The sequence below is a fragment of the Telmatherina bonti genome (genome assembly GCF_933228915.1).
Source record: "Telmatherina bonti genome assembly, chromosome: 18".
NCBI classification, from domain to species: domain Eukaryota; kingdom Metazoa; phylum Chordata; class Actinopteri; order Atheriniformes; family Telmatherinidae; genus Telmatherina; species Telmatherina bonti.
The window spans coordinates 32,905,486-32,916,493 of record NC_136616.1 but is presented as its reverse complement, the minus strand read 5'-3'; positions in this window follow the sequence as shown (position 1 = coordinate 32,916,493).

Sequence of the window (11,008 nt, the reverse complement as noted above, 5' to 3'; positions counted from 1 at the left end):
TCAAGGCCTGCTTCAGCTTTAACTGTTGTTATCTCCAAGCTAGCAGTTGTTTTGACTAGTGCTGCCAGGCAGAGGTTGTTTAAAGAACGCTGTAACACTCTGAGCAGGGGCAGAGCTCTCGAGACCTCTCGCTCGCAACATCTGTACATGATCAATAAATCTGAACAGAAAACAGTTGATTAATAGATTTATTTCTCATCGGACAAATTCCACGACAACCACGTATTTATCTCTATTTGATTAGTGATCAGTTGACCAGATTTAGATTTTATTCTATGAATAGCTTGGTTAGCCCTAACCCCTTTAAGTTGTTTAGCTAGCAATTTCTCTGGTTTGTCACCAAGTTCAAAATGTTTTTGCTTAAGTTTTAACAAGAAACAACTAACCTGTTTATTGAGAATTCCATTGTTTTCATACTTTAGTTTTAAACTCTTGTCATAATCAGCAGGTGAAAGAGAGGATTTATATGTGTCTTCGAGTATGGGAAGGATTCTCTCAATTTCCTTAAGACGACAATTAAGTTCCTTTTTCTTAGCTGACTTGAAAGAAATCACACGACCTCTCATTCCTAATGTGACTCCCATAAAGTAGAATCACATACTTCTCCATTATCATTTATGGCGAGAAACTCATCTATGTGTGCAGTCATATACACCATGAAAGAGTGGTCTTCAAGAAGGCTGGAGTTAAAATAATTTATATTGTGGTTTAGACAGAGTAATTTTACACGTAAGAGAAACTGGACTATGATCAGATATGTTTTGGTAAGTGGAGTTGTCGACCCTAGAAAGTAATTCAGAAGAAATCAAAATTCTAGTGTCAATTCTAGTGTAAGATCTATGAACATGTGAGTAAAATGAAAAGTCTTTATCAGTAGGGTGAAGCAATTTGCAAATCTCCACCATATTTCTAGTTTTAATCAAATCGTTTAAGGTTTGGACGGAGGCCATGACAAGAGGTGGTTTTGTAAAAAATCTATCTAAGATCGGATCAAGATCACAATTAAAGTCCCCTGCAATATTAGGATTATCATCATTTGGAGCATATAAGTTAAGTAACGTTATTGGGAGCGAATTTACATTTCCAGATACTATTAAATATCTACCATATGGGTCTGCTGTCATGTAATCGAGATGAAATAGTCAATTCTTTCTAAAGAGAATAGCCACCCCCTTAGATTTACGAGTAAATGGTGCTTGGTAAACCTGGGAGATCCAATTAGCCCTCAGCCTATGTTGTTCATAGAGCCAACCAAATATCCTCTCAGAAGAACACGAACAAAACTAAGTGCTATACATAAAGAACATAACTTACAACATAAAAAACCACATTCAAACTCACCTATGAACAGAAACATACCCCCAAACCACCTACAAGTGCTCCTCTCAGCGAAGCACAGGTGTTCAGGGCACTAAACGCATGGTCCATCACTCCAGATAATTTGCCCTTGTAATGATAATTGCCATCTATATCTCCACCCCGCTGCCAAACTTAATTTACCGGGGTTAGAGAAAAATAAATAAATTGACAGTCTCTCAAACATAAGATCAAAAATATAATTTAAATTGAGGGAGAAAAGAAAAGAAAACCATGAGGCAATGCATACCACAATTAGTCCTAGAATTGCATACCTGGGAGAAAAAATGGTGTTTTAAGCATTGTTCTTTAAGTCAGTGTTTAGAAATAGCATCGCCTCACCCGGTGTAGTAAAAACCTTGACCTGATCTTTGAATTTTATTTGGAGTCTCGCCGGGAAGAGGAGGTTATGTTCCAGCTTTTGCTCTCGTATCATCCTCAGAATCTCTGCAAACTCGCACCGCTGCCTCATCACCTCCGGGGTGTAGTCTGGGAAAATAAGCACTTGATTGTCTTTGTAGATCAGTTGTTTTCCCCTCTGGATACGCAGTATAAGCTCCTTCTCCCGGTAAAAGTGAATCCTGGCGATGATGGCACAGGGTTTGTCTCCATCCTTGGGCGGCGGGCGAAGAGTCCGATGTGCTCGGTCAACGACCACTGGGGATTGAATGTTGTCTTCACCAAGGAGCCTTGGTATCAGGGTCGCAACAAATTCTGTGAGTTTTCCCTTCTCCTCCTGTTCAGGTATGCCAATAATCTTAATATTATTACGGAGCCATCAGCTCTCGAGATCATCTACCTTGAGTTTGAGCACAGTGTTGTCATCTTTCAGAGCCGATGTCGTCTTCTCCAGGCAGCTTATACGGTTCTCGTGATCCAGCACCTGCGCTTCAACAGATACTACTTTTTCCAGTATTTCCCTTTGAGAACTTTGCAGTGCTTCAAGGGTCTGATCTATCTTATCAAACCAATCGTTGATATGCTTGAGGATCTTGTAGGAAACTTTGTCCGAGATTAGCGTCATATCTTCTGTATCACTGCTATCTAAATCACAGTCAGGTTTGTCATCCTGGACGCCACTAGCATTGGCCGTGCTAGGGGCTACAGATGGACGGGGCATTTCTGCAGTTTTCACTAATTTCCTTGGCATCTTGTTCAACAATATTATTTGGTTAGGTCACGATTTCTTCAGGGATATTCACAGGCTGGTAGATCGCTCAATGAGACTGTCAAAACATTAAATTTCAAATTTGGCACGGAGGAGCTTCTGGAAACACGTCTACTCCATACGCTGCTCTCTAGCGCCCTCCGATTTGACCTGTTTTCTAATGGACTAATTCATCCATCAGTCATATTTTACAGCTTTAAGGCACCTGGATGTAATTTGAACCATCTCTATGCTTTTAATGCTGCTATCAGGCATTTTACATGCAGTTCTTTTAGTTGCTGGTAGGTCTGCTGGTAAGTCTATGCAGCTACTCTGGGTCTCCTTTGGATCCGTTCAGCGGAGTTCCCAAAGCAATGTGATGACAAACCCAGACTGTCCCAAAAATACAGAGTTCCAGGTTTCACATGTAAAGACACGGTGGAAAAAGTTTGGAACTACGGTTCTGGTTAATTTACTGATCTCTGAAAAATTACTGGTCACAAAGAAAGACTTCTTGTTGTATTTTCTTGCGCCCGGAAGAACGAAGAGGTAGAATACTTCTAGAGATCGAGAAACGAAATTTAATAAAATTAGAGAAGTCTTAGAAAGAAGAAAAAGCAGTAAAATAAAGAAGGAGAGAAAAGAAAAAGTCAGTAAGGGAAAAAAAGGCCACAAAGTCGGGCCTGCAAGTCTCTTTTAAACGGACCCGCCTTTCGACTTTCAGCCAATCGCGAGTTGCTTCTGTCAGAAGGCGGAGTAACCTTATCCAATCAGGTCAGCTTTAGTTCCTTCCCCCTGCATCTCATTAACGTCAACATGATAATCAAATTACTTTGCTTTGTTTGATATCTTTAAGCATATCAAACAATATTCTAAAGAATTATGCAGACTCCTCGTTTGCTGGAAAGAGAAGCACGAACTTATATTATTTGCACACATGAAAACAAGATTGGTGCACATAGCGTCAGTCCGAGTTTTAGACTGATTTCTGGCCACGCGACATAAAGCTCTTTGTAATAAATCATTAAACTAGTATGTCAGTTGCAAATGAGTCATCCTCATGGCGCGCGACCTGTTACACATGACTTATAATAAAACATGGAATGTATAGAAATGATGCAAAAAAATCAAACTACAGATTTAACTACAGAATCGATTCTATAATTCATATATCAGTCATAGATTTTCTCATTAATATTCTGAACCACTTAGTAATCAGGGTTGTCCTGGGCAAAGGCGATCCTGTTGTCTATAGGGCGCCACATGCTGGATGGAGCACCGAACTACAGTTTACAAAAATTAAGAAATAAAGGGTAAAAAAGTCAATAAAATCTTATTTAACTTCTATTCCATTTGCCCGTAAATAGCTCCACGAAATATATTATAGAAACTAAAAGAAGCTCCAATACTGTGTAATGATGCCAGACTCCTGCATGTCTGACCTGCTGCTGCTGCTGCAGGCCGCGAGGCGAGAGACGGGGGCCGCATGCAGGTTCCTAGGAGCATGATGATGATGGACCTTTCTGTATGCTGTCTACATCAAGAGAATTAATAGAAGAAAATGTGTCATGAAAGAACGATCCAAGCCGCAGGTTCTGCTTACAGAAAATGAAGGAAGGAAGAGGAGGAAAACAGGCCTAAACTAGAGGTTTGTCTGAGTTCATTAAGGCAGCGTGTGTTAATCTGTACTTTGATGTAACCAGCAGGCTGCTTGGACAACATTTTACCTGAACAACAATATATATACAACATGACATTTAAACCAGTAGAAATCATGCACGACATCATGTCAAAATGACTAAATCTTAAAGTTTAATATGACCTAATCATTTTCTAACCGCATTAGCAATGCAGTATTTGTGTAAATGTTCTGTTTATTGGAAGGATAGGCTGCTGACATACAGTCATATATAAGAAATGAGTGTTTGTCCAGATGTGCTGAAAAGAAGCTTCTAGAGATGTTCCACCTCGCTGTCTTTACAAGAGGCTGGAAGAGAAGAATGAAGGTGATAAAGTTTAATCACTGCAGTACTTTTACTTTTTATGATGTATTTCTGTAACAATTAAATAATATTCAGATAGCAAGCAGATGAACTCAGAATGCAGAAAAGCCATCAGGATGATTGCATACTGACTGTTTAACACACAATGTTTTAGGATCTGTACTTTTTTATATTAAACATGAAAGTGTTATTACCTCCACCAATGAGGTTGTTTTTAATGTTTGTTTGTGTTCAAGACATCTCTAAAAGTTTCAGCAGTTGTTGGAAATGTTAAAAGGAAGAAGTGATTTCATTTCGGTGGTGGTCCGGATCACTGTTTGGATCCAGGAATTCTTTCAAAGGAATCTTGAACATTGTGCTTGGAGGAGGTTTGAGCTCTCCGACTGATTTTCTAGTTTATTCTGTTTTATCAGTTCTGTAGTTGTTTTATAGTGAAGCTGGAGCCTCTCTGCCATTAGAACAGTTCATCATCATCATCATCATCATCACTCCCAACTAGAGGCTTGTTGTTCATGTTTTATACCTTCCTTCTCTCCCGTTTTGTTTTTCCAGCCGCCTGCTCAACATGATCCTTACCGAACCTCTGCAGCTTAGAGAAGTTGTCTTCATCACAACAAAACTTTTCTCCTTCTCCATCTTCCATTCCCTGTTTGGAGAACTTCCTTTCCTGTTTCACCATATTTAGCTCCAGATGACAAGACTCAAATGAAAACCTTAAATCTCCAGCGCCCTCCCATGATCATGCTCCCAGTAGAGGCACTGGAACCTCTGGAGGGATGATGGGCTGAGATGAAGAAGCGGGGATGCCTCATCAGCAACGTGCCTCCGTGATTCATCATATCAGTTCCACATGTAAAGATGGTGTATATAGAAAATTCATACTAGAAATAATTCCCCTCCATTGCTTTGCATTCCTGCATTCAGTGCATACCTGCTTTTTGCACCACTCCAGGTCTGCGTACATTATTAGTCATGACTTGTTAAGCGCTGGGCGTGAGGTTAATCATGAATGGAAACAGAAAACAGAAGACAACATTGAGTAATTCCATGTTCTGGTTTATTTGTACAAGTAAGAAATCTGTTAGTTAAACCCATAAATTATTCATCTTTTCAGCAGTAGATAGTGGTCGATCAAAAACAGCATTAAAATAACAATATAGTGCATAAAATTGTCACATTATCATATTTCACTGAGGCAAACAAAAATGACAATCTGTGTTAATCTGTTAAATGTATTTATAGTCTATAAAAACAGTTTTTGGCTTTTGGTTCTCTCAGTTCAATGAAGAATCTAAAGATTACAATGACATGTATATGATCACACAATTACAGCTACATGTTCAATGAAATGTGAAAATAAAATAATTAAAAAAAAATACAATATGTCATAAAAACAGTTCAATCACAGCAGCGATCAAATTCAATGTAACAAGTCGACATCTTCATCGCCACCAAAAGGTAATAAAAATAAATTCAGTCATACAAATAAAATAAATTATTTTAACAAACACATTTAACAAATAAATCAAGTAAAACCAGCCACATAGAACAACTATTATAATATAAAAAACAAAAAGGTACAATACTGAACGATGAGTGCAGTTTGTTTCCTCACTTCAATGAAGGATCCACAGATCACATGACATGGATCCATGTCATGTGATCTTTGTGTGATCATGTAAACATTATTACAGCTAATTGCTCAATGAAATATGACAATTAAATAAGCAAAAACAATACAATCTGGTATAAAAACTCTTCAATTAAGGCAACGAGGCAATTTAATGTAACAATCAAGTGGCCATCTTAATCCAGCCACCAAAATATAATAAAGATTATTTTATTTGTATGATAAAATAGAAGTATATTAGCAAACACGTGTAACAGATAAATCAGGTAACATCAGCCACATTACTTACAACCTCCCATAACTCTGCAATCACAAAAGATGAATATATTTTAAAAGTACTTTGGTTCTTTATCTGGTACATGTGTGTATTTTATATTTTATATTTTTATAAGTCCCGGTCTCCCCGACATGTTAACTCCAGAACTACCAGGGAGTCATTTTACTCTTTTGTATTTTCATGAAACTCTTAAACTAAACTCTGTTCCTTTCAGTCACTTCAAGACTTTTCCTAAAATGACACAAGGCGTGCATGTAGGGCGAACTGATTTGGTTAAGTGGTCGTTTATTACATTTAAGTCTCTTTGGATAAAAGTGCCAAATGAATTTACAGCATCTGTCATACAAGATAAAAGGGCTGTAAAAAGTCTGCACACGTTTCTCCTACATACATTTACATTTTATTCAATTGTTTATTTGGGTGACGCTTCTGTAAGATCATAAAACTCGTACAATGTTAAAAAGAATAAAATATGTGACCTCTGAAAAGCAGCTCATTGTCTTGTTTCTTTTAACAACCTAAAAACCTTGTTTCCATCATTTCAAGCTGGAGTTACACATGATGAGATCCTCAGACTGTATAAAAACAGCTTCATCAAAGAATTATCAATTCATTAAATCAGAAATTACTCATTTTTGTCTCAAACTTATCTTCCATGTTCTTGTGGTAAAACTGTCTCAGTCCATCTTGCTCCTTTCCTCTTCCTGAGAAGTGTTGTCTGCGAAGAGGTTCTTCCACTTCGTCCTTCTTGTCCAAACTCTGCATTTATAACACATAATAATATATATATTCATGTTATTATCACTGTTATATTTCATGTACATTAGAAAAAAAAGTAAAAAGAAAAGAAAAAAAAACAACTGAATATTTTTATCATTTCATCATCAGGCTGAGAAGGAAAAAATATCAAATATCAAAGTTTGAAGGTTTAATCTAATATGAGCTAAATGTAGCAGATTTTTAGAGTTCGATCTGGGTTTCCTTTCTATGTGGTTTTATATCCGATACAGGTCGGATGCTTTGGAAAGAGACTGCTGTCTGAACAGCCAAGTGGTCCAAAAATCCTAATTCATGCGGCGATGACGTCACTCTGACAGCGACAGGCGGAAAGTTCAATTAACTCTAGAAACTCTGGGAATCATTCCTCTGAATTTCATCAATGCTTGTCGGAGCCATTTTATAAGAAGACTTGTATATTATCCGAGCACCAGGTGGCAGCGCTGTACGTTTATGGTCACAACCTATTTAACCAGGAACTTTAGTGCAGGTGATCGGTGTTGCTTGTACGAAGGTAAACACAGGATTCTGACCGGTCATTGTCGAGCATGTTCATCGTCTTCTTCCATCATCTATGGACAATATACTGACAATCATCACTAACGGATTGGTTTCATGGACAATAAAAGGTCAAATGAATCAGTGTTTGGAACTGACATTATTGGACCAAACGAGTCTTAGCGATCAAACGCGTCAATGAGAGTTCACGCCAGCAGCACCTCAGACGCTTTAAGTTTCGGCTTTGCACCTTTACAATGGGAACTAACTTTAACAGCCGCCACGGCGGGACACGTTTGTTATTAACCTGTGGTGCATTCAGGTCCCTTCTGCTCCGAGTCGGGGTGACGCGTCTTGTTACTGATCTCATGTGCATAAGGAGAACCTCAGGGCTGTAATTACTCTGCTTAATGTGATGTGGAGAAACATCTGTCTGCATCACAATAAAATGGGAATTAATTTACTGGCATTTAGAAATAAAAAAAAGAGACATATGCTGCATTATTACCGCCATGCCAGCTTCTTCCAGAGGATGTCCCTGACTGTGTGGAACAGCTCCATGTGTGCATCGTCCCACACGTTTCCCTACAGTCAACAACAAACACAAAGACATTATTTCTCAGGTCATCACTAAGGTCTCGTCTTCATGTTTGCAGGAATATGAAACAAAACAGGAAAGAAACTTTTTAGAAAACTGTTTCCATGGTGAAGATTTTCAGACGATCTATCCGTGGTGTTTAAATGTGGACAGAATAACAAACTTGGTTCAGTGATCCAGATCCTCCTCCACCTGTGTGGTTCATGTTTTCTTTGTTCTCATGGCAACGGCAGACGTAGTAAAGCGTGCGCTGCTGCTGCTAATCCTGCTAACAGGACTTTTCACATGTTTCCATACAGTGTAAATATACAGTCTCTAACTGGAACAGAGGCGTTACAAGACCAGGTCTAACAGAAGTCTGTGGTCTTTGTGAGTCTTCTGACTGGTAAACGTGGCTTTAGGGATGGAGCCAAATCTCCATCTTTACTTTGGTTCCTGACAGACTTTTTGTTTCTTTAATGTGGACGGAGACGACTCAGCCCTGAATAAGCTGCGTGTTCTGATGCCAACGTGAAGATGTGGGATGAAATCATGGCAGCACCAGTATCCAACTGGACCCCCAGAGGTCTGTTTAACACTGAACTGGGATTCCTCCTCCTGTTTAATGTCATACTGGTGTTCTGTCTCAGGTGTAATTCACTTTGGAGGAAAATGTCTGCTGGACGGCTTTTTCAGAGGATTACAGCAGAGCTCTTTAAGTTTAGTCAATAAAACTGATCTGATGCAGATTTGATCACTTTTTACTCTTTATGTTGATGCTCTTTTTCAGAAAGGTGAAATTATTGATCCGTATCGATCAAATGAACCGTCACAGAGAAACGGAGGTTCCTGCTCTGTTTACTACGTGTCTCTTATGGTTGTGGGTCACATGACTGATTGATTAGTGATCAGATCTTAGATCTGTTATCATGTAAAGCACAGTTTTGTGTCATTAGTTCATATTTTGTTCCATAAAACTTGTTTATTTGTTCAGTAAAACATTTGTCTTTAATCCAATATTAACTTTATTTCTGACTCTTTAATGAATCAAGTTACAGATGAAGAAGCTTTATAAACACGTGTAACTTGGTTCATTAGTTTCACTTCAACACTCTGCTCATGTTCATGTTTTAAAATGTGTTTATTTTGCTTTTCTGCATCATTGATCTGATTTATTTAGGAGTGAAACCAAGAATAACATGTTAAAGTATAAAACTTTCTGTCTGCAGCATGAAGTCTCAGCATTTATAATAAATTCTGCCATCATCACTTCTTATTAACACACACCTTGTGTTGGACTGATCCATGAAAACTTCATGATATTTCTGTATAAACCAGTGAAAACATTCTACATGTGATTAAAGATGTAGATTTAGTTTGTTTAACTTCATCTGAAAGTTCAGAAGGAAAGAATCTGCTGGAAATAAAAAGAGGAGAAAACTGAGACTTACACTTGTAAAGATAAACAGCAGCAAGGAGAACAAGGACAACAAGGAGAACAGTAGCAGCAGCAACACCAAGACCAATGGCAAGTGCTGCAAAACAGAAAATTAACATAAATAGTAATAAATAAAAAAAAACTGATTCAACTATTTACATTAAAAAAACAAGAATATGCAAATACAATTTCAGCTCAAAGTAATTCTAATTATATTCACCATTTAAATGGACACCAGTTTAACATTTATTTGATTCCTGCTGGTGGAGAGAAAATGTTTTTTACTGTAAATAATATATACAGTTTATTATTCTAAGAACAGTTATGTGATGTTATTTACTGTTATCTGGTGGTGCAGGTGAAGTTGTCGGCCGGGCCAAGTCCTGATCACCATTTCCTGGTTAAAGATAAAGGACAGATTTATGGAAAGAAAAGCAAATATAACAAAAACCTTTTGATGAAAAGCTGAAGTAAAGACAGAACAGTTAACCCAGAAACACGAGATAAAGTCAGAATTTAAACAAAGGAACAACCAGAAGTTTATCAGCAGAATGTTTTGTTGACCAAACTAAAAAGTTTTGATTGTTGATCCCGTTGCACTGACACTGCAAAGACAAGCATGAACTTTGATGTGTACAAGTACGAGATTTACAAAAGGTCATCACTGCATTTTAAACAAAAATCGGACTTTTCTTGTTTGGATCCTCATCCTTCAACACAGCAGGAGAGAATAACACTAAATAATTAGGTTTAGTATGAACATGGTGATGTTTCACACAAACATAATCATGAAAACATTGTTTCTTTCAGTGTGATGAGTTCATCAGTACTCACCAACTTGCAGCAAGATGTTTTCTTTTTTTATCAGACGCTTAAATGCACGAACAAAGCAGGTGTAAATTCCTGCATCAAGTTCAGTGACATTTAACATATTGAGGGAAAAGTTTCCATATATAATTTCCAGTAAGAGAGACGTTCTGTTTTTAAAACTCGGGTGTTGATTTTCTAGATAGTCTGCAAAACTTCTGTATCTGTGCACCCAAGTGCCATTGCGTGTCCACTCCACGACCAGATCTGTCACGTTCTTCAGGTTTTCCACCCGGCATGGTAGAGTCGCATCCTGACCCCTCTGTGCTACCACTGATCTGATCCATTCAGACTCTTCTGGAAAAACAAACGATACATTCAGATGAGAACTTTGTTTCTTAAAATGACTCAAGTCAAAGATGGCTGAGCTACATCACAAATACATGAAGGTGTTTTGTTGATATTTCAACTGAAATAGTTGCTCCTGTAAACCAACAT